This window comes from Juglans microcarpa x Juglans regia, chromosome 2D, assembly GCF_004785595.1.
Source record: "Juglans microcarpa x Juglans regia isolate MS1-56 chromosome 2D, Jm3101_v1.0, whole genome shotgun sequence".
Classification (NCBI taxonomy): domain Eukaryota; kingdom Viridiplantae; phylum Streptophyta; class Magnoliopsida; order Fagales; family Juglandaceae; genus Juglans; species Juglans microcarpa x Juglans regia.
Genome location: NC_054596.1, coordinates 9,993,413 through 10,006,629, shown reverse-complemented (window position 1 = coordinate 10,006,629; position 13,217 = coordinate 9,993,413).

Genomic DNA, 13,217 nt, shown 5'->3' with positions numbered 1-13,217 from the left:
ATTATTTTAATATTTAAAAAAGTTAAATTATTTATTATATTTTATGTAAAAAATTAAAAAAAAACTACTACAATAAAATGAAACACTTTTACTTCAAAAAAAAAAAAAAAACCTAATTTAAACGCACTCTTTCATATCGATAGAAGCAACGATAATTAGGTAAGTAGATTTGTTCCTACTTCGTAATAAACAAGTAGTCCCTTTTTTAAGATAAAGTTTCACATGTTTGCTAACAGCTCCTTTTCTCCTTCAGTCGACCTCTTTTCTACATCTCCTTCAGCATGCTTGACCTTCACAGGCCACCGAATCAGCGCGCATGAGCAGATCTACTCAAATCATCACCAACATTCTCATTCTTTGCTTTCTCATGCTGTGGCACCCGCTACTTATCCTCTATTTTTTTTTCAGTTCTAATTTGTGGGCTTTTCTGAATTTTCTAACTTAGAAACTCATGTTCAGTTACCCTTTCTTCGCTAATAAGCTTTTCTGGTGCAAAGAAGAGTGACTAGAGTCTCTCTTCTAAATCACACATCAAAACCCAAAAGTACACTAGTAAGCATATTTGCGGACGAAAATATTTTTAATCCAGGAATAAAACCAACTTTTATCCCAAACGTTTCATAGAGCCAATATTGTATAATGATGCAGTCAAAATTCGTCTGAGTAGATTATCTGCAAACAAAACTAAGGCCCGGTTTGGATACATAAAATCATCTCATCTCTGTTGGGTTGGATGTGGAGACTGGTCAGAGAGCAGAAAATTGAAGAATAGTAACTTCGCTTGACATGTACTCAACAATGGGATCAAGCGAATCTCAACCCGTGAGTTTGCTCGACATGCGCTCAACAGTGGGTGCGAGCAAAGCTCAACCAATGAGTTCGCTCGAGGTATGCTTGACAGTGGACTCAACCGAGACACAAATCCTAGTGATTGCTTGAGCCATACTTGACACCCAGCTTGAGCCATTGTTCATTGGTTGTTCGCTCGAGGCGCACTCAACACACCGCTTGAGCGAAAAATATAGTTTTTTACTAGATTAGGGTTTTCAACGCCATTTGCTATAAATATGTTATATTTTATTTGTTTTGTATGATTTTCAGCATATTTTAAAAGAGAACAAATATCTAGTGAGTGCATATTGTGTGAGAGAGCAAAAAGGCCCTAAAGAGTGTGAGTTGAGATTGAACGATTGTAATATTTTCTGTTTAATAAAATTTATGCACCTCTGTGGACGTAGACAATTTACCGAACCACGTACATTGTGTGTTGTGTGTTTGATCATGCTTGCTTTCACTTTAATTTGCCATCATTGGTGTGTGTGTGCTTTGCACGAAAACTGGTATCAAGAGCCAATGTCGAATCTGAAAGAGAATGATGGCTGAAGATAAAGTGAAAACACTCGGGATCGAGAAGTTCGACGGCACTGATTTTGGATGCTGGAAGATGCAGATCGAGGACTATCTCTATGGGAAAGGGCTTCATCTTCCACTGTTGGAAAAGAAGTCGGAGAGCATGAACGATGCTGAGTGGACCCTGTTAGATCGGCAGGTTCTGGGGATTATTCGGCTGACCTTATCTAGAACAGTGGCACATAATGTCAGTAAGGAGAGAACCACGGCGTATCTCATGGCGACTTTGTCAGGTATGTATGAAAAGCCGTCGGCGAATAACAAAGTGCACTTGATGAATAAATTGTTCAATCTGAAGATGTTAGAAGGTATGTCTTTGGCCTTACACTTGAATGAATTCAATACAATCACAAATCAACTGTCTCCTGTAGAGATTGAGTTTGATGATGAGATCAGAGTATCGATTATGTTGGCACCACTGCCAAATAGTTGGGAGGCCATGAGGATGGCTGTGAGTTGTTCAGCCGGCAAGATGAGACTGAACTACGACGACGTACATGACATGATCCTTACTAAAGAGGTACATAGAAAAGACTCGGGTGAGTTCTTGAGTTCAGGATCGGCCCTGAATGTTGACAATCAAGGAAGGGGACAGGACAGGTCAAGCTTCAAGAGCAGGGGGAAGAGCAAGACGAAATCTGAGCATCAGATTACGTGTTGGAGTTGTGGCAAGCCAGGCCACATTAAGAAAAACTGCAAGAATCAAGCAAGTGCTGAGGATGATGCGATGAATGTAGTGATAGAAGAAGTTCATAATGCCATACTTCATGCAGTGCACAGTTCGATCGATGATTGGATGTTGTATTTAGGATATTCGTTCCATAGCACCTCACATCAAGAAATCATGCAGAATTATGTTGCTAGTGATTTTGAGAAGATGTATGCAACTGATGCAGAGGTACTGGATGTAATGGGAGTGGGTGATGTGAACATCACACTTCCAAATAAGGGCGTGTGGACTTTACAGCAAGTCAGACACGTTCCAGATCTAAAGAAAAACCTGATCTCTGTGGGACAGCTTGATGACAGCGGTTATGCAGTAGCGTTCTTTGGAAGAGCTTGAAAGATCACTAAAGGTGCACTAGTCTTAGCGCATGATAAGAGATCTAACTCTTTGTATTTAAAATCAGGTTCTAGTGATGTGCAGGGAAATACAAGAGTGCAAAAGGTAGGCTTGATCGCATGGAACATGTGAGGAAGCCAAAAGGAGTTAGTTTTGTCGTTGCTCACGAAAGCCTAGAAAAGTTGGTTGAGGTTACCAAAACCAATTCGAGACCGAATACACTTAGTGCAGTGGGAGTTGTGAGTCGTCCAGTGGATGTGCTGAGTAAAGGCGATGTATGTGGAATACTGAAATCGAGCTTGATTTCAGTGCATCTTCTGGCTTGAAGACGGGAGCTGTGAGCTGCAGAGATAATAGGCCTTGGCTGGAAACGGTGGCTGGCATGTGGAGACCCAGTCTCTAAGTGGAAGATTGTTTGGTTGCATGTGAAGATTGGTCTGTGAGTAGGAAATTGAGGAACAATGAGTTCACTCTACAAACACTTGACAGTGGGCTCAAGCAAATCTTAACCTGTGAGTTTGCTTGACATGCGCTCGACAGTGGACTCAAGTGAAGCTCAACCCTTAAGTTCACTTGAGGTGCGGTCGACAATGGGCTCGAGTGAGACACAAACCCTAGTGTTCGCTCGGGCCACACTCGACACCCTGCTCGAGCCAATGTTCATTGGTTGTTTGCTCAAGGCGCGCTCAACATGCCGCTCGAGCGAAGAACGTAGTTTTTTGCTAGATTAAAGTTTCTAGCACCGTTTGCTATAAATATGTTATATTTCACTTGTTTTGTATGATGTTCAACATATTTTGAGAGATAACAATTATCAAGTGAATGCATATTGTGTGAGATAACAAACAGACCCTAGAGAGTGTGAGTTGAGATTGAGTAATTGTAGTCTCCTCTCGTTAATACAATTTCTGCAGCTCTATAGATGTAGACAATTTGCCAAACCACGTATATTCTATATCATGTGTTTGATCAAGCTTGCTTTGACTTTAGTTTGCATCGTTGGTGTGTGTGTTTTGCACAACAATCTCATCTCATCTCATCATTATAACTTTTTCAAACTATCACACAAAATATAATAAACAATTTAACTTTTTAAAATCTCAATATAAAAATTAGATTAAAAAATTATATTCTAATAATATTTTATTCAACTTTCAACAAAACATCTTATCCCATCTTATCTGAACTGCGTAATCAAACGAGACATTAGAAGTCTTCCTTGAAAATTCTATTACGTGTGTTGAAAACATTTTATGCCAAAATCTAACGAGCAAAAAACCTTTGAAATGCAAATCCACCGTCATAAGAAATCAGTGATACAGTACTAAAACAATCCACCGCCAATGATCCCAATACGACAACCTTACTTCACATTTTCAGGTGGAATATTGCAAAAAAAAAAAACAAAAACAAAAACAAAAACAAAAGCAAAAGGAAAACTGCTACACATCTACTACCCATTGGCAGAGGAGAGGAAGACAAAGGTGGAGTCTTGGAGGTTCTGCTGGTTTGAGCGTATGAAGGAACGGAAAGGAGAATATCTTGGAAGCTAAGTGTTGCAGCTGGGCCCGATGGGCTTGGGAAAATGGGTCATGCTAGGCTTATGTTCGTGGGGTCATCAGTGGGCATTTTCTCATTGCTATAGTATTTTTACTTCATTTACAATATGGGTCGTAGGCCATTGTAAGGGTAGTTAAGTCATTTTACTGCTTTCAATATATCTTTATATGATATGAACTCGTAAGAATAAAATACCTTAAACCCACAATTAGTTTGAAAACTCACTCAAGAAAGTCAAAATTAAGTCAATGGAAGGAGAATCTAAACCTGTTGATAACTCGTTTCAAGATCCTAGATGATATTAAAATCTAGACTCATTGAAGAACCTATCTCAAGAATCCAGATTATAAGGAGGAACGCCACAAAAATTGTGATTTACCTTTGATAAGTTTAAAAGTTCTATCAAGAATAAGATGAGTAATCTCAACTCACAATGAAAATTCAATATTGTCTAAAGCTTCAAATGAGGCTACAAAGAGTATTTAAACCAAAACCTAATTGAAACCCTAGCCAAAATGCTCCTGGATGAATAGTATCGCGGCTACAGTAACTCTATAGTAACCTCTTGAAACTCTAATTCTTAAAAAGTAACTTTCCAAATAAGCTTTTGACCAAAATACAAGGCCTTCCCGAAAACCCTAGTTCATAAGAAATAAAACATATGTGAGTCAAGCATCCTCAAACCCACTTATTATAAACTAATTTGGAAGCCTCCAATAACAATAGGCCCTACCTCTAATCATGTCTTCCACAGTTTGAATCAAGTGGACCAAAACTGGTTCTCCTTCTTTCAAGCCCATTTTGAGTGTTAGGCTCTCGCTAGTTTCATCCCAAGTAGATTGCATCAATCCTTACATTGTTTCATTGATCTTCTTGGCTCTTGATCTTGTAATTGGCTCATATGGAACTTGCAAAGGATCTTTAAGAGTAGGCCCTCCTTGGTTCTCATCATTTCCCCTCTCCTCAAAAGAATTTGACCACAAATCTTCACCTACATCAAAAAGAGAGATTAGAAACATTGAAGGTAGTAGGAACATTATACTCACTTGGAAGATCTACTTTATATGCATTGTCATTAATTTTCTCAAGAATTTGGAAATGTTCATCTCCTCGAGGATGCAACTTAGTCCTCTTATGAGCTGGAAATCTTTCTTTGCGCATGTGAACTCAAACTCAGTCTCCTAATTCAAAGATGGCACGCATTCGCCCTTCATTGGCTTGAGAAGTAACCATTTCATTCTTTTGGGTAATTTGAAGCCGTACCTTCTCATGAAGTGACTTCACCAACTCCGCCTTCTTTTGTCCATCAAAGCTACTCCTGCCATCAACCGGTAAAAGCATCAAATCTAAAGGAATAAGTGGATTAAAACCATAAACAATTTTCAAAGGAGAATATGAAGTAGTCGTATGCATGGTCCTATTATATGCAAACTCTATAAATGACAAACAATCCTCCCAAGTCTTTAAATTGTTTTGAACAACAGTGCATAAAAACTAAGTTAAAGTCCTATTAACTACTTTAGTCTGACCATCAATCTACGGATGACAAGTAGTGGAAAATAAGAGCTTAGTACCTAAGCTTTCCATAACACCTTCCAAAATTAGTTAAGGAATTTAACATCCCTATCAGAAACAATACTCACGGGCATACCATGGAGTCGCACTATCTCCCTGAAAAACAAGTCAGCTATGTTTGTGGCATCATCTGTTTAATGGCATGGAATAAAATGTGACATCTTACTAAATCTATCAACAACTACAAAAATAGAATCTCTACCCTGTTTTGTCCTAGGCAGCCCCAAAACAAAATTCATAGATATGTCTACCCATGGCTCACTAGGAACGGGTAAGGGTGTATACAACCCATGTGGCATACTCTTAGATTTGGCAATTCTACATGTTATGCACCTTCCACAAATGTGATTAACATCTCTCTTGATCTTAGGCCAAAAGAAATGTTCATACAAAATGTCTAAAGTTTTCTTGACACCAAAGTGTCCCATTAATCCCTCACCATGTGCCTCACGTACCAATAACTCACGCAGAACAACTTGGCACACAAAGTTTGGTTTCTTTAAACAAATAACCATCATGTTTGTAAAACTTACCAAATGTATCCTTATCATATGCCATGTATACATCAGAAAAGTCAGCGTCATCGGCATACATGTTTTTCATATATTCAAACCTAAGCATTTTAGCACTCAAAGAAGTAAGAAGTAGATACCTTCGGGATAGAGCATCAGCAACAATGTTCTCCTTATCTTGCTTGTAACAGATGACATATGGAAAGGTCTCAATATATTTCATCCATCTAGGATGCCTTCTATTTAACTTACCTTGACCCTTGAGATGCTTCAATGATTCATGATCGGTGTGGATCACAAATTCCCTAGGCCACAGGTAGTGCTGCCAAGTCTCTAATGCATGAACAAGAGCAAAAAGCTCTTTGTCATAAGTAGGGTACTTCAGAGACACCCAACTTAGCTTCTCACTAAAGAAGGCTATGGGCTGCCTATTTTGCATCAAAATAGCTCTAATCCCTATTCATGAAGCATCATATTCAATCACAAAAATTTTGTTAAAATCAGGTAATGATAACATAGGTTCAAAGTACAACCTTTCTTTAATAATGACAAAAGCATTCTCTTGATCAACCCCCCAATGAAACCCAATATTTTTTTTAATTACTTCAGTGAGTGGTGCAGCAATGGTGCTAAAGTCATTAACAAAACGCCGATAAAAACTAGCTAAACCATGAAAGCTTCTTACCTCAGTGATGCTTTTTAGTGTTGGCTATTCCTTGATGGTCTTGACTTTCTCTTCATCCACCTCAATACCTTTTGTACTAACCATATAACCAAGAAAAACAATTTCTTCCATGCAAAATGTACATTTCTTGAAATTAGCATACTACTTTTCACATCTCTACGCATCAAACACATATGTCAAATGCTCAATATGTTCATTTAAGTCCTTGTTGTATACTAGGATATCATCAAAGTACACAACTACAAACTTGTCAATGAACGCACGCAGGACATGATTCATTAATCTCATGAAAGTATTGGGTGCATTTGTAAGTCCAAATGGCATAACCAACCATTCATAAAACCTATACTTAGCCTTAAAAGCAATTTTCCATTCATCACTATCTTTCATTCTAATTTGATGGTACCCACTTTTAAGATCAATTTTACTAAAAATAAATGAGTCATGCAATTCATCAAGCATATCATCTAATCTAGGAATGGGATGGTGATACTTTACAGTGATATTGTTGACTACCCTGCAATCAACGCACATCATTTACGTCCCATCCTTCGTTGGAACTAGTAGCACTGGTACTACACATGGGCTCATGCTCTCCCTCACGTACCACTTACTCATAAAATCATCAACTTGCCTCTGAAGCTCTTTTGTCTCCTTTGAATTACTCCTATAGGCTGGTCGGTTTGGAATAACAGCTCTAGGCACAAAATCAATATGATGCTCAATGCCTTTAATGGGTGGCAACTCATTTGGCATCTCCTCCGGGATTACATCCTCAAACTCCTGCAACAAAGAAACAGCCAAATTAGGAAGAGATTGGTTAGTTTCATCAAGAGTAAGATAAAACTCTTTATAAACAAGAAAAATCATATGGTGATCTGCGAAGAAAGCCATCTTAGCCTCACTCCCTCTTGCATAGAAACTCACTTTTGTCTTTCTTTTTCTCTCTACAGACTCTCTTTCTTTTTTCTCTCATGGCTACACTCTTTTTTCTTTACTCTCAGCCACCACTCTACTTTCTTTTTAGCTCTTTCTTTTTTGCTCATTTTCACTCTCACTCTTTCTTTTTTGCTCAATCACTTTTTCACTCTTTCTTTTTTGATCACTCTCATTTTCACTCTTTCTTTTTTGAGCAACCTTACTTTTCAGTTTCAGTTGGACCTCATAGACCTGGTTTAGAGTTAAAGGAGCAAGCTTGATTATTTTTCCCTCCTTTTCAAAGTTGTACGTATTCTTGAACCCATCATATGTCACCCTCCTATCATACTACCACGATCTCTCTAACAAAATATGGCTAGCATGCATAGGCACAACATTACAAAATACCTCATCCTGATACTTCCCAAGAGAAAAAGTAACTAACGCTTGTCTGTCTAACCTAACCTCCCTACAATCATTTAATCACTGCAATTTGTATGATTTAGAGTGTTTTAAGGTTGGTAAATTCAATTTCTCAACAAAAGTAATACTAGTCACATTAGTACAACTCCCTTCATCAATGATCATACTACATATCTTATTATTGACGTGGCATATAGTATGGAAAATGTTCTCTTTGTTGCTCTACATCATCCACCTTAATGTGTGTATTGAGAGCACGCCTGGCAACAAGAGACTCACCTATCACGAGGTATACCACTCCATTATTATCACTAGCATCAACCAACTCGGACACCTCATCACTATCATCCTCATTCTCAATCATCACCTCCTCATTGTCACGTATAATCATCACCCTCCTATTTGGACATTGAAAAGCAATATGTCATGAACCCAAATACTTAAAACATTTAATATCTCTATTTCGTGAAGGTTGGGATTCAACCTTGGGTTTGTTGCTAGTTCCCTCATATTTTCCCTTAGGTGGTTCAATATTTCTCTTTGCTTCAACTGGATCATTCTTATCCCACTTTGATTTCCAAGTAGTGCTAGAAACTGAAGTGTATCTTGCTGTCCCTTTTCTTTTTAACTGCATCTCCACCTTTATATCCATGTGCACCATGTTCTCTATTACCACATAATGCTGCAATTCAATTACATTGGCTATATCCCTATTCAAACCACTCAAAAATCTAGTCATGGTGGCCTCCTGGTCCTCCTCTAGGTTAGCCCGAATCATCGTCACGTCCATCTCTTTACGGTAATCCTCCACACTTCTAGACGTCTGTGTAAAATTTTGGAGCTTTTGGTAAAGGTCCCTATAGTAGTGGCTAGGTATAAATTTCTGCCTCATGAGAGCTTTCAACTCTCCTCACGTCTCTACAGGACTTTCATAATTCCTCCTCCTATTAGTCACTAATTGATACCACTAAATAATTGCATAATCAGCGAACTCAATTACTGCCAACTTCATTTTCTACTCCTCAGAGTAATTATGACAATCAAACACCAACTCTATTTTTTTCTCACACTCTAGATAAATCTCAGGATCAGTTCTACCTTGGAAAAATGGTATTTTCATTTTGATGCTCCCAAGGTCTCTATCTACACCATCCCAACCCCTTAGGTTCCCCTTAAGTCCTCTTTCACGCCTAACTCTTTTATGTCTACCCGACCCAACTTCAGATGCTTACTCTTCCTCATCCTCACCATCTCCTTCATTCTCAAACTCATTTTCAACCCTAGGCTCATGTCGCCTCCTATCTTTCACACCTTGCAGATTTCTAATCGCTACTTCTTGATGATCCATCGTATTCTTCACTTTACCTAACACAAAGTTCAATCGCTCAAACTATTGTTGCATGGCTTGCAACACAAATAATGAGTTATCTATTCTCCCCCTTGGTGATGAGTCACACCGGTGAGACATTGTAAGGTGCAACACAAAAAAATGTTAGCAGCCTTAAGAATAGTGAAGAAATTCGGAAGCAACCTCTTTTTTATTATTTATTTATTGTAATTCTAGAATAATGAAGCCCTAGAATTAAATTTAAAGATGCAAGAATTAAAAGATAGAATCATACTTGATTGGAAACTTGGCTCTGATACCAAATGATATGAACCCGTATGAATGAAATCTCTTAAACCCACAATCAGTTTGACAACTCACCAAGAAAGCCAAAATCAAGTCAATGAATGTAGAATCTAGACCCATTGAGAACTCGTTTAAAAAACCTAGATTATATTAAAATCTAGACCCATTGAAGAACCTGTCTCAAGAACCCAGATTGTAAGGATGAACACCACAAAGGTTGTGATTTATCTTTGATAAGTTCAAACGTTCAATCAAGAACAAGATGAGTAAACTCAACTTACAATGAAAATTCAATATTGTCTAAAGTTTCAAATGAGACTACAAAAAGTATTTAAACCAAAACCTAATTAAAACTCTAGCCAAAATGCTCCTGGATGAACAGTGTCGCAGCTATAGCAACACTACAGTAACCTCTTGAAACCCTAGTTCCTGAAAAGTAATTTTCCAAATAAACTCTTTGCCAAAATACAAGGCCTTCCCAAAAACCGTAGTTCATAAGAAATAAAACATATGTGGGCCAAGCACCCTCAAGTCCACTTATTATAAACTAATAAAATAAATCTTTTAACCAATTTGGAAGCCTCCAATAACAATATGCCATATCTCTAAGTCATGTCTTCCACAGATTAAATCAGGTGGATCAAAACTGGTTCTCATTCTTTCAAGCTCATCTTTAGTGTTGGGCTCTTGCTAGCTTTATCCCAAGTAGATTGCACCAATCCTTGCATTGCTTCCTTGATCTTCTTGGCTATTGATCTTGTAATTGGCCCATCTGGAACTTGTAAAGGATCTTTAAGAGTAGGCCCTCATTGGTTCCCATCATTGTAAGCAGACGGTTATATGCCATCTAGAAAAATTCTTGTATTGTTAGACTATTTGGAGGAGCTCTCCCTCGAAGAAGAGACTTTTCACTATCAATTTCAATACAATATTATAATTACTCATTACAATTCTCAAATTTTCCATCCATTTTCATTACTTCTAGATCTACAGTGTAACAAGCGGTATCAAGAGACAATGTTCCTCCCCTGTTCCATGGCTGATGGCATGAGATTAGAGGATCTTCAATAAGGATTCCAATCCTTCAAGAAGACAACAAAGGCACACATTAAGCAGTCTGAGTTTCAGTTTTCTTCAATTGGAGTGGTGTTATAGGCAATGAGGAAACAAATGGAGGGCATGATGCAGTAGTTTTCCTCCATTGCACCAGATCTACACAAAAACAACAAACATAAGTCAGGTAGGTCCAACAGTCACAAAGAGGCTAAGCAACATGACACAAGGGGGCAGATGGTTCCCCACCTTTCATGGTGAAAACCCCCTTGGTTGGCTAGATAAGGTGAATCAGTTCTTTACTGTCCTACCACAACAGCATTTAAGACTTGTTTCTTTCCATAAGAGGGCTAGGCCCTAGTGTGGTTTCAAGATTTAGATGAATCTGGTCTAATTTCTGATTGGGAAGGATTTGTGAAGGCATTGTTGATTAGGTTTGGGCCTAGTAGTTATGATGACCCCATGGAACAGTTGACTAGGCTAAGACAAGGGGAACGGTGGAAGAATACAAGGCTCACTTTGAAGCCCTTTCCAATAGACTTAGAGGCTTAGAACAACACAAATTGAGTTGTTTCGTAAGTGGCCTAACAGATGAAATATGGTTACCCGTGCATATGTTCAACCCAATCAACCTCACCTTAGCTTACAACCTTTCCAAAATACAAGAAGAACATGTGTCCCTCTGCAAGAAACTCACAACCCGAAACCCCACCCTTCATTACCATGAGCTAGCCTCACTTAAAATAAATCCAAACCCTCAAAACCATGACAGAAAAAATGCTGGATGGGTTCTAGTACCTATGCAAAAAATCAGTGGGAATCAAATCAGAGATAAAAGGGAGAAGGGCTTATGTTACCATTGTGATTCCAAGTGGAGACCGAGGCTTCGCTGCCAAAGCCCAAAATTATACTTAATTGACGAAGTAGTTGATAATCTAGAGGTTAATGAAGAAGCGCCAGATGCAAAGACTGACCAAGAAGGGAATTTAGGGCTAGACAAGGTTGGAAAGTGCCCTGAAATATCCGTATACGCTATAACAGGGTCACTTAACCCTAAAATGATGCATGTCAAAGGAAGAATTGGCAATGTTGGGGTCACCATCTTAATTGATTCGGGAAGCAAGCATAATTTTCTAGACCCAGCATTACTTGATAAGGTTCAGCTACCAGTAATAATGGAAGAAAGGGTGAAAGTTAAAGTGGCTAATGGGGACCAAGTGGACAATGAAGGAAAAGTGGTAGGGGTCAATGTCACCATTCACCATTCAGGGACAAAATTTTAACATGGATATGTACCTATTGTTTTTGGCTGGTTGTGATATGGTCTTAAGGTGCAATGGCTTCAAGGGTTAGGTTCCATCCTATGGAATTTCAGGGAGTTGACAATGCAATCTTCCCTAAACAATATGGCCGTTAAGTTGAAGGGGCTGAAAGTTAACTCATGGATTGAGGAAAGGCATGTAAACAACTCTAGTCACAGTGAGAATAAGGGGATTGTTCTGCAGTTAATTGAAAAGGTCCCTACAACCCAAACATCAACCACACCCGAGCCCACATAACAGCTACTTAACCAGTACCCAGACATTTTCTCTTCCCCAAATGGCCTTCCCCCTAACCAAACTCATGACCACTCAATCAACTTACAACCTGACACTAAACCCATCTTAGTATGCCCTTATAGATATCCTTATTTCAGATGGATGAGATTGAGAAAATAGTGAAGGGGTCATTTGCCCTAGTCAAATTCTCTATTCTTCACCCATCTTATTGGTGAGAAAAGCGAACGGAATATGGAGATTATGTGTGGATTACAGGGCGCTGAACATCGTCACTATCAAGGATAAATATCTTATACCTGTTGTGGAGGAGTTGATGGATGAACTTCATGGGCCAAAATTTTTTCTAAACTTGACTTGAGGTCGGGTTACCACCAGATTCGAGTAAGGGCAGAAGATGTACCCAAGACGTCTTTCCGGACATATGAAAGGCACTATGATTTCCTAGTTATGCCCTTTGGCTTGACCAATGCACCTTTGACGTTCCAAAGCCTTATGAACTAGGTTTTTAAACTTCATCTTAGACGTTTCATCTTGGATTTTTTTTTTTTTTTTTTTTTGACTTTCTTATTTATAGCAGGGATGCTGAGACCCATTTGACACACCTAAGGGTGAGTTTTGACATCTTGAGGGAACTGGAAACTTTTTAGCAACCTTGAGGAAAAACTTGACTTAATGCCTGATCCTAAGCTTGTAGAAGCCAAAGCAGAAGGGATTGCAGTTCAGTTTGGGCTTGAATTGGGAATGAAGAGGGTTATTGGAGACTCCAAAGTAGTAGTCAAAGAACTCAAACTTTAGAATCAAACTGGAAGCTATTTTGGGATGATAT